The 19983-nt window shown below is 47.1% G+C and overlaps 1 non-coding gene across 1 annotated transcript; it reads left to right on the forward strand.

Annotated features, from left to right (window-relative positions):
* Nucleotides 1–19684: 19684 nt before the first annotated feature.
* On the forward strand, nucleotides 19685–19757 carry TRNAK-CUU (transfer RNA lysine (anticodon CUU)). The gene has a single exon. It is a non-coding gene; the product is annotated as a tRNA-Lys (tRNA).
* Nucleotides 19758–19983: the final 226 nt, after the last annotated feature.

Raw genomic sequence — 19983 nt, forward strand, 5'->3', positions numbered from 1 at the left:
CAGGGCGCAACAATTACGAGATTAGCTAATAACTGCATGTTTCATAAATGATGTAGGAATATGGGACGCTTTCTGAACGGGGATGCGTGGAAGCTGACCAAGAGAAGACTACACTCCAGCGATTTCTGCTGCGCCCGATCTCTGCTTTTAAGCTGACTCACGCAACTAAAAAAGTGGGCGGCCTTTTTCGTGTCGAAACAGCGTTGATCCAGCTGCATCATTTTGGCATCTGTCTATTTAGTGACCAGCAGGCACATCGTTGGGAGCCGACCTGGACGGTTGCCAAGATGGCGCACGCTAAGGCTCAACAAAGCTCTTTCAGATACAAGTGCCTGCGTTTTGCAGTGATCCTGGTGGCCAGCGTCAAAACCGTCGCCTAGCAAGGGTCGAGCGGCACGAGCAGACACAAAACGGCGCAATACGAGACACAAGATGGCGCGGGTGGGAGACACAATACGACGCAATGAGAGACACAAGACGGCGCAGTGGGAGACACAATACGGCGCAATGAGAGACACAAGACGGCGCAGTGGGAGACACATACGCGCAGTGAAGGCGCAGTGAGACACACAAGACGGCGCAGTGGGAGGCACAATACGGCGCAATGAGAGACACAAGACGGCGCAAGTGGGGAGACACAATACGGCGCAATGAGAGACACAAGACGGCCCAGTGGGAGACACAAGACGGCGCAACGAGAGACACAAGACGGGCGCAAGTAGGAAACACAAGACGGCGCAATGAGAGATACAAGACTGTGCAGTGAGAGACACAAGGAGGCGCAGTGAGAGACACAAGGCGGTGCAGCCAGTATGCATGAAGTGCGCTGAAGCGATGACAGCGATGATGCTTGCATCGCGTTGACGAGCGTACACAAATGAATGCATTTTCCTGGGCAATGTCAAAGTAAGCCAGAGAGGATCGTACTGTGCGTGTACTGTGAGTGTGTGCTCGACGGTTGAAAATCGCCCCAGTATTCGTGCTTTCGCTACAGTTATGTCAAAGAGACCCGTAAACTTGCACGCAGCCTACACATCATACTGTGCCGGCTCACTTTTAAGAGATGGTTAACGAGATCACCTCGCGTGTGCGCGGAAGAAGTCGAGAAAAGCTTCTATGTTGATTGCACCGCAAACGATGCAGCCGATTTTATACGCCACACCTATTTATTATTAATTACTTGCTTGATAATTTACGTAACACGCTTTGCGTGTGTGACAGTCGACTCGGAAGTGCATGCTAAGCAGAGCTCATTGCTTGGCTTCCGTACCCACGACCCATCTAGTTTCTTACCAGTTCGAGGGAAGCCCTCGGTCTTTGTGCCAGACACGATCGCGAGGAGTTCAGTTTCGTGCCAAACAACGCTGTGTCACGAACGTTCTATGCCAGACTGCCACTCCCTGCCCAGTTGCCACCTGGCTGCTTTGCGCGCGATGTAAACTGTACGGAAGAATCCGGCGCGGATTTTCCAGATGTTCCAAATTCTCCCGCTGAATTCACGTCACAGCTCCACTTGGACTGCTTCGGAGGCGACAAAATCCTAGCTCAGAAGTGTTTAGCGTTATTCACCAAACAATACTCTGACCTGAAATTCGGTACTGTCTTAAAAAGTCACCTAGAAAATGTACCCTGAAAAATTGCACTTCACGCATTTTGGGATCTTTGTAGGACCGGAGTGCTCTCGGAAGGGCGAAACATCTCGAAACGATTTCATTTCATTTCATTTCGCCTCGCAGCGGCCACCACCATTTTCTTTCAATTGGGAGCTGGGAAGCGATTTTGTGCGCATACATGCTGTAAAAAGTCTATCACGGGATCTAAATGGTGATGAGGAAGCCATCGTATGTGTTCCAAGGTATATGTCCAACGTTGGCAGGCATCGAGCTCGGTAAGGTTTATGTCTGAACGTACTAAACTTCGCTTACCACACGCAAGGCAGCTCCATGTTATTGCATCGATGTCCATCAACCTGCTGGTTTGAGTTGCATATAAGCAGGAAACTCCAACTTCGTCAGCGACGAGGCCACGCGATAAAACGAGGCAATATTACGCGATATTAAGCTAACTGCGTTTATTATCCTGGATGCTGAAGGTATGTAATATGCCATGTGAGGGTAGAACCTGTATGGTCATGAGTTCCAACCTAAATGCTGACCTTAAACATGGGTGTCCTTTGTCTTAGTACAAATGTCGGCTTGTTTACGGTTAGCTAGACCTGCTATGGTTGTCAAAATGTTAACTGGTTCATCGTGCATCATGCACACAAAAAATTGTCTAGCTAGGCCTAGTTCTTTGTAGCGTACAGAAAAGTACGCACTTTAAATTAAGTTACATACCTACATGGCATTAATGCGGAGCTCAAGGGGATGAGACGCTTCAAAAACACCCCGTTACGTTTTTTTAGAGGGAATAGGAAATACTTATTTCCGATTTTTCTGACTCCGACAAATTCAAACACCGAAATTTTTGTCAACCTTATTTGCTGTTTTCGTTCCTGAGAATACGGACCAAGATACTGTCATAAAAACATGATGAGGTGCCGCCGTGAAGTACCCATATTTTGTGCGGCTCATGTCAAGGCCAACCCTTTGTCAGAGTTTTAAAGCGTAGGTACAGTGCGGGAATGGTTACAGCGGTGAACGCAATCATTAACTAGAATAAAGTCCCCAAAACCTTTTTCAGAAATTTAGTGTTGTAAAACTTTGTAAGATTCTGGTCAGAACAGGTGTATGCTCGGTGGTGCTTCTATTATTGCGGTGTTCGAATGTGTGATGCTACAGCTAAAGAACAAGACAAAACGTGGAAGTAGAAAAGGGGCAATATGCAACTTGTTTAGAGTGGAGGATTTGAAACTTCTGTTAATACCAAATTTGGTGTTTCTTTGGGAATAATAACAGCACAATTTTGGTGGTAGTTACCATCTTATACGCATATTGGAAGTCAGACACAAAAGTTGACATGTTTGCATGTGGCATGGTTTTGGTGATTTACAACAACAAAAAATGGAATCTGAACCAAAAGCTGACTTTGATGGTACTAGTGGCCGCATGTGGTCAGGCAATCCAACCAGCTGAGTGTAACTTTCTGGCATCATTGGTGAGACTGCTGCCAGTCGGTACAAAGACCATATGCTAGTTGAAAATCTTGGATACACCGGAACACTGGATACACTGGTATACTTCACGAGGAGTAGGATGAATTGTACTCTTGTTTGTAAGTCAGAAACAAAAGATAGCATTTTTATCATGTATCTGGTCTCAAAACTTCCCTTTTCATCCTTCAACCTGATTTGTGTCATGTAAGCAAAAATGGGTCAACAACTTATAGTTGATGATGTAGATGTATGTCTATACATATATATATATATATATATATATATATATATATATATATATATATATATATATATATAGACATACATATACATTGATATCTGGTTTTGAAATTATCTAAACCCTTTATCCTGGAAAGCCATTCCTGTTGCAGAGATGAAGAGAGCATTGGCAAGTGTAAAGGCACCGACGTGAGGTCGCAAAACGGACCTGGTGGCATGGTGAGCTGATGATTTTATTTGAGTATCAAGTGCAGCAGCTGCACTTGAGTAGCTGCTACTCATGTGAGTAGAATGATAAGACTAGAAATTAAGTGGCATATGTGTGCAAAAAAGTGCAATGCAAGCAATGCGAAGCATGCATTTCCGAAACAGCACCAAATGACCACTGCATCCCGTGCGCCCTAAAGCCCCAGCAAACAAACATTTCTGTAATATTTCTTCAGTCCTTCTTCCAAAGTGAAGCTTGGTTTCGATATCAGTAAAACCTGGTGCACTATCGTGCAAGAAAAACAAAAAAGTAAGCTCGTAAAGGCGATGTTCCACATCTAAACATATTGTAGCAGTCATCAGGATGTAATGAAATAAGTTCACTTGATACAATATATATTACAAAAGTGTAAAAGACTGCTCTAGACAACACAGCTTTACTGCTTCGGAAATATGCTCCTCAATACGGCATTGTGTGATTAGGTTATCGTACCTTGCACGACAATGATTGAGTGTCAGTTGACTGCTGCTATATTTGGAAATCGTGCTCACGAATGTCACAATATTGGCGTTGATCGCCGCGGAGCTACTGCAATGACAGAATTTAAATGGCGTCATGGTGACGTCATGGATGCCTGGGTGACCTTGAAAAAGCCTCCCCGAAATAATCCGCACATTTTCGCGAACGTGTAGCTTAGAAACCAGGGGAGTTTAGGTGGTAACAAGGGCAGGGCTGTGCAATGGACCAAATGATCTTCAAGATAGCTATTTCGGGTTAATACCCCATGCAAATGTGGAACACTTCCTTTCGGATGGATAAAAGACACGACATGAGTTGTGCTTGTTAGAGTTAGAAACGTTACAAAGCTGTGCACCCTTACAGGCTGGTGGGGCTCAAGAAGACCCCTCAACACTGTCCAGAGGAAGCTCAAGATGCTGATGAAGACTCTGTGCAGTGGCCTGCTGATCTGGAATTTACATCTGTGAATTCTGGGGTGCCTCGCAGCAACTTCATCACTGAGCATACCTCGAACTGCACTGTACATCTATAAGCCGGCTAAGGAAATTGACAAAGCCAGCAAGAGCGATGTTTATGCTGGCTTGGTGCTCAAGGGTGCGGTTTATGCTGCGACGAAAAGAAGTGTGCTATGTAATGTTGGAATACAGATACATGAAAACAACATTGCCTACGCCAGGCGTGAATGTACCGGAGGGCATGGCACACATGAAGTAAGCAAACATGTTGCAGTTAACTTGTGTGTGTTGCACCGCTTCACTGAAAGTCGTGAGTAGATACTAGAAAAGTAATGCACTTAGCTGCCCAACAGCGGCATCGTAAATGAAAGGGACGAGTTTTGGCTCCTGATGACCCAACGGGCTTTGAAAGCCGTCCAAAGCGAGGGGCATGGTGCCAGGCCCCCGCCGCAGGGGAAGCAGTGCAGTAAAGGGACAGGGACTGCAGATCCAGTTAGCAGACTTCTCTTCAGAGAAGAAAGAAAAAACTAGCAATGTGTAGTAGGCTAGAAGGACAGGCAAACACGCCTGGATTAGAAGCGATCATTATCATCTTTGCGTGCTCTCCCTGAACAGTGGGTCGTAAACATGATTTCCTCGATTGCTATTCTTGATTTCATGTCCTGCAGAAGAAGCCTGTTCCATTAAAAAAAAAAAACAGGGCAGGGACCGGGTGGACTTTAAGGAATGCACGCTGGAGCGCAAGGTTCGATTCACTTCATCCTTGTGAGGAAGACAGAGCCATATCTGGCAGCATCCCCTGATGGCATTTGCAATGACCGAGTTATTGGGGTGAAATACCCTTTCTAAATTCGTAAAAGCAAATGTATTGCAAAGCCAGGATGCACCCCCCTATGTGTGGATGAAAATGGCTGGCCCACCTTGCAGGAAACCAACCCATACTATCAGCAGGCTCAACTACAGATGCGTTGTGCCCAAAAGCATCTACGTGACTTTGAGGTGCATACTGAGTATAATCCTTGTAGCATTACTGTGCCACGAAATGACACTTTCGTTGCTGAAGTGATCAGGCGCATGCACATATTTAATAAGGGGCATTATGCCCCACCACTGAGTCTACTTTTCAATGGATTCAATGGACTTTTCAATCCAATGGATTTTGAGTCAGCTTTTCAATGGATTCAATGGACTTTTCAATTCAATGGATTTTGAGTCAACTTTTCAATGGACCTTTTGATAAAGTCATCTATTAATCAGATTACTATGTAATATTGCCCTGCAGCCAGTTGACGTATGAACTAAGATAATACATGCAAGCAGGGGCGACGCCACCAATTTTCAGGGAAGGGGACGAGGGTCGTAAAATCATCGCGACACTTGAATAAAAAGAAATGATTCATTGTTTAATAGCTCGCGTTCTCGTAAATGGACATTGCAATGCAAATTACTCGTGTGTCCTAAGTTACATCACCGCAAGGCGTGGAGCGCGGGAGCCAGAGACAGGGGCAGGGGCTGAGACGCACAGGTTTCTGGAAAAATAGCATTGGTTCTTCAGGCGCTGACTGGAAAAAATAATCCAAATGGCTGTCATCCCTTCGCCCTCCAATATGCGCAGAGATGCGTTGCTCCATGCCGGCGGATCGCACAGTGTCGTAGCTTCTTCTTAACGCAACTTATACTATCTAGACCAGCTGGCTGTTTCATATAGCGTTGTTTCAGCGTGTTTATGTACAGTGGCGAAAGTTTTGCGGGGTGAACTTTAAGATATCTGTATCCCACAGCAACATGATGATTTGGACGCTCCATTCCAAAAGCTGTTTTGTTTGCGGATAGAAAAATAATAACAGGAAGAAAATCTGGCCATTTATTGTACTGTTGATGAAACATCCCACCGATGACCTGCTTGAGGACTACAGAGTACAAATGCTCCTTCCAGCCTGCATCACCACCGTTTGCAGTGCAGTGCTAAGCGAAGCCAAGACGTTCTTTCGACTTGTCAGGTTCAGACCGGCCAAAGCGATTGCGGCATGAATTGGATCAGTTTGACTCAGGCAAAGGCGAGCACTTAACAACACTGCTGCTGCGTCGATCCGCCTCTGCGTCAACATCAAGCAAAGCAAGCTTTCAGCCCCTGTCGCATGCTAAGCCTGTATTCAGCTGTGGCTGAACTGGCGGACAGTGTCATCACAAGACGATCGAGTTTGACGACTTCAGGGGTCGGCTTCCGCGCGTTGTGCCTCACATTGAGAAGAATAGACAGGGGAGAGATGCAAGCATAGCCACTAGGGGGTATACTTCCCTTGACAAATGGGAAGAACGTGTTCCTCCTTGTCCCTCTGGTGGCGCCGCCTCTTAGCGTCTCGGTAGGGTTGGTGCACATGGCATAACTCACGAACTGGAATGAGAATGTTTATGAGCTTGGAAAGAAGGAAAAATGAATGAAATTAGGTCTCTCCAGGTTACGTCAGTGGCCATGTTACAAAAACGCAGTTGAATTAAAACGTGATGGGACTTAAAAACAAAGAGCATTTTAAGTTGCATATTTTCATGTGAATTACGGGTTGAAAAGCCGTAGCCGACAAATCTCTCCCAGCCGTAGGTGGGAGAGATTTGTGACCTGGTGAGGATTTTTCCAGCGCGCCGTGAAATTTTAAAGACACATCGTTCGCGAAATCTTCAGCACCATTTCGTCAGGCGCGTAGCCAAAATATTCCTCACGGTGGCCAGACGTAAAATATCCTGCGAAAACCTACGAACTAGGACCTTTTTACTGCGAAGTCGCGCGGTACTTAGTGGGATCCTCCTGGCCTACGGCGCTACGTTCCCCTTTGCTCCATCTTGGCTACATCCCTACGTCAGTCGCTTGAGCTCCATCTGGGATACATCCCTACGTCAGTCCCTTGAGTATTTTTTAAACTGTCCGCAGTTACCAATGGTATTGCAGATCAGATGATTGTCAGGGGCTAGGTTAAGACGAATATGCTGCATCTATCATTATACATTACTTCACACTCACAACTTTTACGCAGTTAACTAACAGCAATGGTTTTATTTCAAATATATCATTTAACTATTGATCATCAGATTACCGCTAGACTTCTATCTACTATTAGAATAGGTTGCTGCTGATAATATATCATTAAGTATTTAGGTACTTAATGCTTCCCTCAAACCAGTCGATTTTCGTAGTAAGACAATACATACAGGTACCGGGTAGACACTTGCATTGATTTGAACCAAGCAGTGTATGGCAACGATAACTGATACTGCATACGACAGAAAGGACATATACTGGCAAACAGGAATGATGCCAAATGCGTTGACAGAGTGTGATGCAACCTGTACGCATTGAACTCTAAAAGAACTATTTTGTTAGCCCAATTCATTAACGACGCAGTTTTGGTCGTGCGGGCAACTATGCTATTGTTGCGTCGTGGTGGCTGCTGGCGGATTTGATAGCCGTGCATGCTTTCGAGTGTTGAAATATATGACACCGCGCTGAGAACCTGAGAGCCTTGGCGTCGTCTGTCGCCTCTGCTACACCTAGAAAGTCGAGACACGCAGCTACCTACGCTCGAGAGCCCAGTGCCTAGAATCCGGATCTGAAGACCGTTTTGGATTTTATAAACAAGAAACTTCAACTCGCATCCCCAAGACGCATCTCACTCAAAATACATGACCTGATATACAATGGCAACGCGAGATATAAGACGAACCCTACATGGACTTGGACAGCTTATATTGCACCTGTATGGTCGTACCAAGCAAAATTTGTTCCTCTTGGGTGCGAACCCCAAGGCTACGCACTTCCGCTTCTGCATCCTTTCCCTCTGACATAGGATGACGAAGATGCCGCTAGTATCGCGTGCGTGTGATACTACAACATTGCTGGATCTGGGTGCGAGAACCCAACAAACCCCAAAGCGTCCCTGGCGCACCAGCTGTCTGATTACTGGTCTCATTACAGAGGCAAGTAATATCGTCTCGTTACGGAGAAAGTAATATTGTTTTATACAGCGTGAAACAACGTGACCGGGACTGGCCTTCAAAAGGCAAAGGCTTGAGCAATATTACACATTTGACGGCGCAAGTGCAATGCAAGTCATTATGGCAACTCAAGTAAGTCCCTAAGCTGTTGATCTCGGATCTCATCTGACTTGTCGTTCAGTCGACGCTCCTCTTCATCCTGCGTTCGTCTGTTACATGAACCCGAGCCTCCTGGGTGGCGCCCCAAAACAACCTACAGTCTCCAGCTGCAGCTTCAACACTCGAGCTGTGCTGAGTAGTTGGCGGCGTTACGATTCCGGTTTATTAGGATGTCTCGGGCTGCTTCAAGCCAGAACAAGGCTTTGGATTTCACGGTCCGGCTGGCTCAGATAAGTGACCGGGGCGTTATGCAGTGGGCCGCAATGTGGACGGTAATTCCAGCCATCTGTGCGCTCTGTGTAATGGTCCGGCGAGACGAGGCGTAAACCCACGGAGACGGGCCCAGCGCGGCTGGATCACAGCTCACTGTCACCAACCACACTCGGTGAAAGTGAAAGAGGTACAGAAGAGAATGATGATGATGACGAACGAACACTGCTGGCGCGCCCCGAAGCAAACAGTGTTGTTATTATCGGATATATTTCATAGGATATGCGCCCAAATTGCATATTATAAATATCATCTCTCTGTCCGCCTCTCTCTCTCTCTCTCTCTTCTTCTCTCTCTCTCTCTCTCTCTCTCTCTCCTCTTCTCTCTCTCTCTCTCTCTCTCTCTCTCCTCTCTCTCTTCTCTCTCTCTCTCTCTCTCTCTCTATCTCTCTCTCTCTCTCTCTCTCTCTCTCTCTCTTCTCTCTCTCTCTCTCTCTCTCTCTCTCTCTCTCTCTCTCTCTCTCTCTCTCTCTCTCTCTCTCCCTCTCTGTCTCCTTTTCTCACTCCCTGTCTTCTCACTCAGGAAAGAGCCAGAAAGAGAAGTGGCTGGCTGGGAGGGGTTGCAGCAGTGAACGCCATCGTGTGTTCTGGACATGGTTTTCTCGCCGACCATTTCCCTTCCAGAAACACCTTAAAACTCCGTCCTCAGCAGTTCCCGCAGGCACGCCGGACTCGTTGCAGGCATATGAATACATATGGGCATACAGATGAGTTAGCTATCTGCCTGCGGCGGGCCGGCTTCCAGACGGCGTCGCCTGGGGCTGGGAGCTTGCAGCAGCGGTGAGCTCCCGCAGCTCGTCAAGGGTGAGGTGAGTGCGGCGCGGCGCAGTGCACACTGCACACTGCACACGCCCGAGCTCGAGGTGGCAATGTTCCGGGCTGGACTGCGCCGCCATGACAGCCGTGCCAACCGTCGGGAACAGCACCGTCACTCGGATTTAATAGCCTCGCACGCTCGCTCACGTGTTTATCAGCTAGCCATCTGGCCCGGCAACTGACGGACGGCCCCACGTCAGCCGCGCCGTCCCCGATGATCCGTACGGCCCACTCTCAGCCCCGACATCAAAGACCGCAGTGGACGCAACCGGCCGGCTTTTTGCAAGTGTCTGGGGAGTCAGCGGCGCCAGGCGCCGCGCGCTCTTCCCAGCTCTTCCGGCGGTCGGCTGCCCAGCCGTCGACCGGGGGAGCTATCGATCTTGGCCGAGCGGCCTCCCCGTCCCGCTCCCCAGTAGTAGACTCGTCAAGTAAATAATCGTTGCCGCCGTCGGGAAACAATAGTTTCGCCGCTCACCTGAGATCGGAGCTACATGATGAATTATTGGAGTGGAACCATGGCCAGCGAGAGTACGCATGTCTGAATAAGAGCAGAGTCGTTAAAATCTAGCGGCACGATGTTGTTGGTATCTAATCAAGGGCAACAGAATCTTCCGAGTTGTGTTGGTGGAGAGCCCATTGTGTATATCACTGAAGCGCAAATTCAACCCCAAGATATCTCTGTATTCTAAGTGTTAGGCACCGAAACACTGCAAATACACAAATTCTATATAGCCTACTACGGTGTAATCGACTGACAATTGCATCCCAGATATGCCCTTTTACGCGATATGACGGTACAAAACTGGTGGCCAATCCTAGGCAGTTGCGCCGCTCTCTCAAAATCACCTGATCACTCCTGCATGATAAATGACCCTTAGACACTAGGGTTGCGCTTACTTTGCCATAGTTTGTTTTCACCTGCAACCACATGACTCATGCAGAGTCGCCATTGTTCCCCGCGTTCAGCTTAGTCCAGCCGTTTGCAAAGGATGTGCGCGCCCAGCAACCGAAATGTGTCTCGTATTCCAATGGTTAGTATCATGTCCTTGAATTTGTGGTTGATGCACGATTGAAAAGTCTTTCCACAGGACAAATTATACAAACTATATATATATATATATCTATATATATATATATTATATATATATATATATAATATATATCCGTCCCGGTTAGTTCAGTTGGTTAGAGGCGTCTGCCTTCCGATCCACCCACTCGTGGCGGGATGGGTTCGAGTCGCTTTGGGCTCTCGCTATTTGCCCTCGACAGGTATGACTTAGGCCGGGTGGCAGCGGTTCGCGCTAAAAGTCAGTTGACGTCAGAGGGCAGGGTGGACCGTTGCCGAGCTTTGTGGCACGTTAGACTTTCGCCACCAAGTTCTGTCGTGCCCGGAATAGGGCGAGCGGATGGCAGGGGTCAGGGCTCACACAAAAAACTGCTTAGCGTTAGCTCTGATCTCAGAAATCCATCCGTTCAAAGGGTTCGGATCAAATCTTTAAAAAAATACTGATAATGGGATGGTGCTGTCAAGTTTAAGGTGTCACAAAAACAGCATCATTCCAGCTTCAGTGTAGTCAGAGCCCCGTTACAGTTGGTCCAAATGATGCATCTGTGCGTACTTTATCGAATGATATTGTACCCAACTCACCCCGAAAACTTGTCACGGATATCTTCACATTTTCCAACGCTGTGAACGCGATCCTACACGTGAGAGCGTGTTTGAAATGATATTGTAACCGTCCCTATATGCATGTGGGTATGCACGAACGTATTACTTCCATAAGGCTATCCACAATGCAGCGTGGCTGTGACAGCCTCGTGTCAAAAGTACAGGGGATAGAATATGCAGATGCAAAACATATAACGCGCAGACACCCATTTATCGGCTGCTAATAGCATGAACGCTCAACAGGTGCACTCCCACCGCGCGTTCAAAGCACTGCTGTGTTAGTTGTGTGATGTTTTGCTGGCAGTGCATCATACAGTGCTCGCGCACTGTTACCCATGACGTCTTCTACCGGCCTCGATTCTCAGTCTAGGGAAGTGTAGGAGTGTATCCTGCCGAATGGGTTGCACATGTGCGTCACGGCCTAACACAAACAGGTCCCTCAGCACAGCAGGCTCGCTGTGCAGCATCATCTTATGCGTCACGGTAACCACTTGAAACTCTGCCATGTGTTGAGACGACATCCATCGACGTGTCCCACGCAGGTCAGGCACGTGGTCAAATCTTTGTCGGCCAAAAATCGCACTGGCAGCTAAGTTTAGGATGTTTTCGATTCTATCAGTTTTTTTTCTGTGCGTCATTGCCATACACCGTGAGACAACGAGCACCAACGCTGTTACTAGACATTTGATGACGCCATCTGCAAGGCAGTGCAGCACATGGGACGGACCTCTCAGCACGTCCATGCACCGGCGGCTGAGCCCGGTCCCTGTCGATTGCTACCGCAACCACGGTCTGGACCCAGCTGGGTCGTCACCATTATTGGGTAAGAGTCGTGCTGCACACATGGCCGTGAATCCTATGTAGAGTTATGGGCCAACAGTGTTGTCTTTGTCCGTTCCAAACCGTAGAACTAAGGACAAATTTGGACAAAAGGGATAGTCTTTTGACGCTTTACCAGTCGCCTCTGCCAGTGCGGTATCCTGTTCCAGTTATTTTTGTGTGAGTTGGTCCCCAATATATTGCCAGCGTGATCTTGATGCACTTCTATCAGAATGGTCTAGGATACTGCGTGTGTGGCGCGCTGGCTTCCGTTCTGCCACGAATCCACATCCCCATCCAAATACCAGTACCTCCGGACGCTGCTGCTGATACTTCGGGTGAAGCAATACAACAAATAACGCACAGGCAGACTTGCACTAGTAGTAGTCAATCCTCTGGTATGAAACCATAGGTAAAAACCACCACACCCGTTCTCTAGATGCATTGCCTCCCGAGGCCACTAATTGCAGCGCAGTATTGCGTTAGTCAAGCCACCAGAGCAAATCAGGCCTACGGATCCCAATGGAAACGCCATATCCGAGCCCCCCACTAGGCTGAAAATGACTGACTTCGTCCAAGGCGAATTCCGTCCGTTGCATGTGCCTACACTCCTGCTGACACGGGCGAAAAAGCAGGAAAGTGCCCCCTCCCCTAATTGCTCAACAATTGATAAAGCTGTGGAACATCAGTTCTTGAAATGCACCTTGAAAACCAATATGTTTAATTCGATCGAATGTTCTTGAGAATAGTGGTTTAGGGTCAAGTCCTTGCCATGCACAGCTGATTGAGAAGGCCGGGTTTATTTTGACCGAACGGTTTACGTGCCGTGCACCGGACTCAACACGGTCGCCCCTGCCACCCTGACACATTCACGTCCAGTGGCAAGCTCTCCTTCTCTGATCAGCCAAATAGCCAAGCCTGGTTTCTGGAGCACAAAGGTCGTTCCTGATGGTGGGGTACCGAGGCATCAGTCATCTTTTGAAGCGTGTTTCACGTACTAAGGTGCATTAAAGCCTATAGCTCGGTAGGTATTCTGGGAATATCCCGCTTGCCTTCCGCTCGTCACATCCGTGGCTAGGTAAGTTCGAATACCCTTAGGTACTCGCTATTTGCCCCTGACAGGTATGTCCTGCAGCCGGTGGCAGCGGCTGCTCTTAAGGTCAGGTGACGTCAAAGGGCAGGACGGGCGTTGCCAAGCATTAAGGCACGTTAAAACTTTCGCTACCCAAACTCTGTCGTGGACTTGGAATTCCACGATCGTACAGTAGGAGTCAGGGCTCACGCAACAAACACTGCCTTGCGTAAGCCCTGATATCTAAAATGAAATCATTGAAACGTCTGAATCGTTAAAAAGTCATCCAACTTACGTGTATTTTCTATTTCGTTTTAAAATCAAAATTAAAGGTGATATGGTTGCATGTTCACACACAAACAATTACTTGCGCCCTGCACCACCTTGCCCCTTGCAGCTGCACGTGCTCCTGTGGTTGCTTTCTACGACGTTTCAGCCGTGTCTGATTGGATTAATAGGCCTTCGTGTGTACGGGCGCCGTGCATGGTATTCTGTCTCGGTTAAAGGGATTATCCCGCCTTTTTGCACTTTTCACACATAGTTAGATTATGTCCGACGGATTTGGTCGTAATGCCAGTTTTCTCGAAATCCTTCTGATTAGATCAGCATTTTGATTTGAAATAGCCGCTACAGCAGGAGAGACACCATTAGACTACCTGTTCACCATTACGATCATCACCATCATCATCATCATAATCATCATCATCATCATCATCGTTGTCGTCATCATCATCATCACCTTCATCATTATTATTATTATTATTATTACCATCATCATCATCGTTTATCTGACGTCCCGCCGGGCAATATCAAATGAAAGGATATGCAACTGCGTACGTACGCATTGCACGCATTCAATTTAAATGGTTTTCTCACCAGCCCACACATAAAAGGTGCAATAGCCCCATGGCCTCCGGGCCGGTTCTCGTCAAGGGATATCTGAGAGACTCAGTCACACCACGATGGCGCCGCATTGGAGACAAGAGGTGGCAGGAAGCATCCTCCCGCTGGCCAAGTTTACCACTCACTCAGTCCTGTCTTCAGAGGAAAAACGTTAGATCGGGCAAAGCTTCCAGCAAGCTCACCCGGGCAGTAGACAAGCGAGGCTAGGGACCTCGAAATGGAGAAAAGGGCAAACTATGAAGCATTACTTTTTCGCTTGGTTTTAGCGAAACTTTAAACTATGCGTCATGTAATGCTGGCAAAACACCAATTGACGAAAATACTCGTGGAACAAATGGTATACAAGCTTAAAACACTTTTATAAGGAAGCAGAGACACAATGTAAAACAATTAGCACGCGAATTCAACGGAAGGTCATGTTATGGCGTTTATTTCTCCCCTACGACTTTAAGGACAGTAGCTATTTTCGAATGGCACTTGAACTCTGGAAAACATTGCTTACTGGATTTGCCCCTTCTTGGATTCTTTTGTTTGCTTACATTGCTTTACTTGTTTGTGGCAAGGCTGTACTTATGTAGCAGCTTTTACACCAGACACTTTTACACCAGAGACGCTTACACCACAGACATTTACACCAGTCATTCCGTGGTCCAGTGGCGCACATATTTAAACTCCCACGAATGAACTCGTCGCTGAATGACTTATGCCCCCCGGCACATCGATCACAGACGTGCATTTTAACGAATGCCTGCCCATACCCAGCCTATGTTACCACGGCCGCGACGCTGCTCGTTCGGCTTTTGGTCGCGGTTGGATCGGCGACTATGACGGCTGCCGATCCAACCGCGCCGATGCCAACCGGCGAGTGCGTTTACACGCGGACGATTCTTTTTTAATTTAATTTGAAATAGACGCTACAAAAAATATTCAAATATTTATTTCTCGTATTTCGCTATTTCAAAAAAATGATTCCAATTTGAAGCGCTGGCATTACCAGTGAGCCACCTTTGCAGCACGAGAATTCGGCGCAATATTTCGTGACAATGACCGCTTCTCAGGCGCCGCGATATCATCGCTGTCCTTAACAAAACGAGATGACGCATATCGTATCATCGGCGATGAGTCGTATCATCGGCGATGGCTGTCAGGGAGTCACACTATCCCCGCCGGGAGCCACCAATTCAGGGTGTGCTGGGCTGTTCGTGCTTTAGCAGCAATTCGTAATGAGTTTAACACCAATTTGCAAGCAGCATGTAACCTGCGGTGATCCGAAGTAAACACCGCGTACCAATTCTATCGAACAGTAAACCATTGCGAACTCTGAGCATGTCGCGTGCGGAAGTAGAAAATGGTCGCAGACTCCTAACAAATTGGTTATTCTCAACCGAAATCGTTGTCAGTTTGCACTCGCACAACATAACCAAGTTGGACACCTAACGCCGCGGAGAACTGTCGGGGCATTTCACTTCATGGGCTATCGGCACGCGCGCACTTCTGAATTAATGCTCAGTACAAAGAAGGCAAGGTGTTAAGTCATGCCTTATTGCAAACATATTTAGAAGACACTGCAGATTACAAGTGTCTCATACAGTGTGTAGGCACATCGATCATTACGCACACCGTACACGCACCATACACTGCGTGGGTAGTCACCCATAGGTGACATATGAGATAGATCGTTGCCATTTCTGCACTTTGGCACCAGCTGTATCCAGGTGGAAGTTGACATCTTTGACGGGCAGCGCCAACAAAAGATCCCTGATATTGATTTCACTTTGTGAGAAACGCGACATAAAGGAGCGAGTATGATCCACACGACATTGATTTTGTCATTGATCATTGACACGTATACCATGCCGGTGCTGAAACAATGCAACAATGTTCGAGGTGGTTGCATGAGAAGGTCTGAGGGTATGTTGCACACGCATCTGGAGCCTGACTTTGGTTGGCCTAATTTGACCCGAAAATCATGGCCTAGGTGTCTCAAACTTTAACACAACTTGGTTCAGACATATGCCTATATACTCGACGAATTTAGTGTCCAATTTTCTGAATTGGAAACATCAGCGGGTCAAATTGACCCCCACTCGAGCGTGTCACATTCAATTGTCCACCTGGGCGTGTGTTGGAAATTTTATGTAAACACTTGCTAAAGTATAACAAATCTACAAAATGCGATGCTTTTTGCGACTTTCTGGAAATTCATCCGCTGCTCTGACACGCCTGGAGCACGCTAAACTCAGTTTCCAGTGAACATTTTTGAGTTGTACTCCACCTGGTTGGGAAATCACGCGTATGTCTCCGCTTTGGACTGGGCTGGATCAGATTGGACCAGGGTGGAACGGGCTGCAGAGGACTGTGGGAGGGACCCCGGAAGATCAGAGTGCATTACAAATTAATAAGATGGATTAAAGGCAATACGACGGGTGGCGACTGGGCAGAGGTCAAGATAGGCATGATAAGTCAAGGGTGCAGCCAGGTTTTTCCAAAAAGGTGAGGAAGTCCCCTGCGGGCACGCTTCACGCCATGTCTCATTTTTATCATGGGCTATATATGGTGATACAGAAAAATATGAAGGCCTCCTTGAACGTGCCCCGGCGACAGGTGTTGGCAGCGCAGAGCCCGGGGAGACCGGGCTGGACCGAACCGAAATGGACTTACCACACCGAGTTTGACCAACTGAGTGGGACTGGCATTCACCAGGTTACTAACCGATAGAGATCTGGAAATAACCGCAACTGACCGCAGACGGCCTGAGAAGCCTGAACCAGGCCAGACTGAATTGTGTCTACCCACATTAAAGCGGCATAAAAATGGATGACATTTGAAAAAATAAATTTGAATGATACATGTTTTTCAAGCAATCATTACCATGTTTGTTTGATACCCCAGCGACACCGTGAAATTCATACAAAACGGATATAAAACGCAGAATAGCTGATCAGTGACATCATCATCAGCTGGTGAGAGCATGGAAAAGCGACGGTTCTATTAAGTATAGTCAGCATACAAATGCCTGATGACTAGCGCTGTACAAACAGGTCAAGTAAATTGCCATAAACTTTTGGCTTGTATGCGCTCAAGCACACCATAGCAGTTTGGCTTTTAAGACAGCACGTATTTCATCATTATATATCATGTTGTTTGATGTAATTTGCTATTTTCTTCCTAAACCGGCCATAAGTCTGAATCTAAAATGCAACCGGTCTTGAATGAATACATATTAAACACGATTGGGAAAGACATCAGGTTCTCAGGTTCGCCAAGTGAGTATGAACTAAATATGGTCATGGTTCTCATCGGTACCTTATGCTGCAATACGAAACTGTTCATCAACTAAAATTTTTTAAGACATTAAACACCATGTATAATCCTAGAACATAAATTTTTAGGGACATCTTATCATCTTGCTTTCAAAACACAATCATTATTATAAAGACAGTGTAGACCCCATTTAAACCTCATTTGAGGTAAGCTATATAGCACAAATATATTGCATGCATAGTCAAAATACTGGGCTTTGTGCGGGAAACAGACCTGTGTGTAATTCCAAATGCCTTGGGCAGTCATGCCATGGCTAATTATGCGTAAATCACAAAGTTGCTGTGAATCATACCTGAATTGATTTTTTCTTCATAAAGAGCAGATGTGATGAATCATAATTCAAATCACTGACCGTTTGAAAAAGTCTATCTGAATCATGTAAATATGTTTCATCGAACTAAGCCAGCAATGTGAACATGTCTAGGAGATCAAAAATTGGTGACAGCTGTTTGAATATGCTGTCCCACAATAGCATGTGCTCTTCCAGAATTGGCATTGTGGTGGTCTCTGGCGCAATTCAACGCTTGGGTACTAAAACAAAGTGGGAATATCTATAAAATAGCCAATGTGTGGTAGGTACCTTCCTCTAAACTGCAGCATTACCTTCAAAAGCTCTCTGGGTAATTCTTGGCTGTCAGTGTTCATTACAGCTGTCCTATGTAAACGGCAATTGCAGGAGGTGCAGCCGGGATTATCAAGGGGGCACAGCTGGGGGAAACCACAACAATCCATTGATAGCTTGGGTAGCACCTCTATAATTTTTTGTCTGAATCCATCTATGGTGCGAGAATGTGGGCCTAGGGAAAGGGACTGCTCCCCTCCCCCTCAGCTGCGTTACTGGGCAATGTCCGCAGCACATTTTAAAGAATACTGAATGATCATCATGGGAGAAGTACATAATTGCCGGGCATCTTGGAATAAAGCATTGACAATGTCATGGTTGGGTGGGCACCTGCCTGCTGACAATTTGAGTTGGCTCAATCTTAAAAAAATCTGCACACCAGTACACACAGGAAAGCTGGCGATGGTGTGGCGATTGCGCCCAGACAAGAAAACATTCCAGACTGCTTTCCTAAAGCACATGTGAGTGCATTCTCAGTATTCATCATCCCACAAATTTTACATAGCACGGTCAAGAGTGAACAGGTAAATCTTCTTACCCAGTGATGTCTTGAGCTTCCTGAGCTGCTCGCTAAAGAACGGATGGCAAAGAGAGAAATATAAAGGCGACAGAAAGGTCTGAGGCATGTGCCAGACAACTCCTGGTCAGGGTGCCAAACCCGTTATACAGGCGTCATTACTGATGTCGGCTGGTCAGCTCCCTGCTTTTCGAGAGTTCCCGGATGTTAAGGGGGTCAGGGGGAAAACTTATGGGAGTCTGCAATTGATATCTTAGAGGTTCGCGGCTGCCTCCACAGGTCCACGACTGCCTCCATTACGTGACACCCCATATGGTGGTCGTTGCAACATTCAGAAAGTGACTCCCATCTTGGATGCGGCGCAGAAAACCGACTCCTGCATGATTTCGCGGTAACACAGCAACCCCATTTTTCGGAACGTGACACCCCCAGTGATTTTCGAGCCTTCGAATACGGTGGTCGAGTGTGACTTCTGGGTGTGAAAAATGTTTCCGTGCACAACTATGGAGGCGCCTAAGCTATCAAATGATATTGCTCCGTCATCAGGGGAACCAGGGTAGTTAATGGCTTTTAACAAGAATGTGAAAGAATATTACCGAGACGGAGAGTGTGAACCGGTGCGCATCGTTCGCGATTGTTTTGCTCTGGGCGCATCATCCTTTTCCACTTATGTGTGGTGATGAGCGCATTGAGAGTCAAACCATGCCTGAATCAACCTGGTTATGGTTTAACTACACAGGTGCTACGCAAACATACAGTTGCACAGCACCAAGTGGTCCAGAATTCCGTTGCTTTACAGTCACCGGACGTCTTGACCGAGAGCGGGCCTTGGCAAAGCTCGTCAGAACTGCCCTTGAGCATTTGACACACTCGCTAGCGCCGAGCCGCGTAGACCGCGTAGACCAATTGAGTACCTTACTGAAACAGTCCTTCGCAACCGCAGCTGTCGTTGCGTCAAATTTGAACCCTGATGTAATGCTATATAGTCTTCCCACCCCTATCGCGCTAAGCGCCCGGCTAGCTCAGTCGGTAGAGCATGGGACTCTTAATCCCAGGGTCGTGGGTTCGAGCCCCACGTTGGGCGAAGTTTTCTTCCGTTTCGCTTTTTCTTCGGACAAGAGACAAGACAAGGACGTTTCAACAAGAGACAAGTTAAAGGTTTCACCGATTAATAGACTACTTACAGTTCTCAACATCGCTATACTGTTAGCAATGCTTGCATAAGTTGGCGTTTGCATCAGTCATCCAAATTCACACAGTCCCGCTTCAAATTCCTACGGACACGACCAACGCCCCACGGGACTCATAAA

This window comes from Pollicipes pollicipes, unplaced genomic scaffold (genome assembly GCF_011947565.3).
Source record: "Pollicipes pollicipes isolate AB1234 unplaced genomic scaffold, Ppol_2.1 Scaffold_7231;HRSCAF=8579_pilon_pilon_pilon, whole genome shotgun sequence".
Taxonomy (NCBI): domain Eukaryota; kingdom Metazoa; phylum Arthropoda; class Thecostraca; order Pollicipedomorpha; family Pollicipedidae; genus Pollicipes; species Pollicipes pollicipes.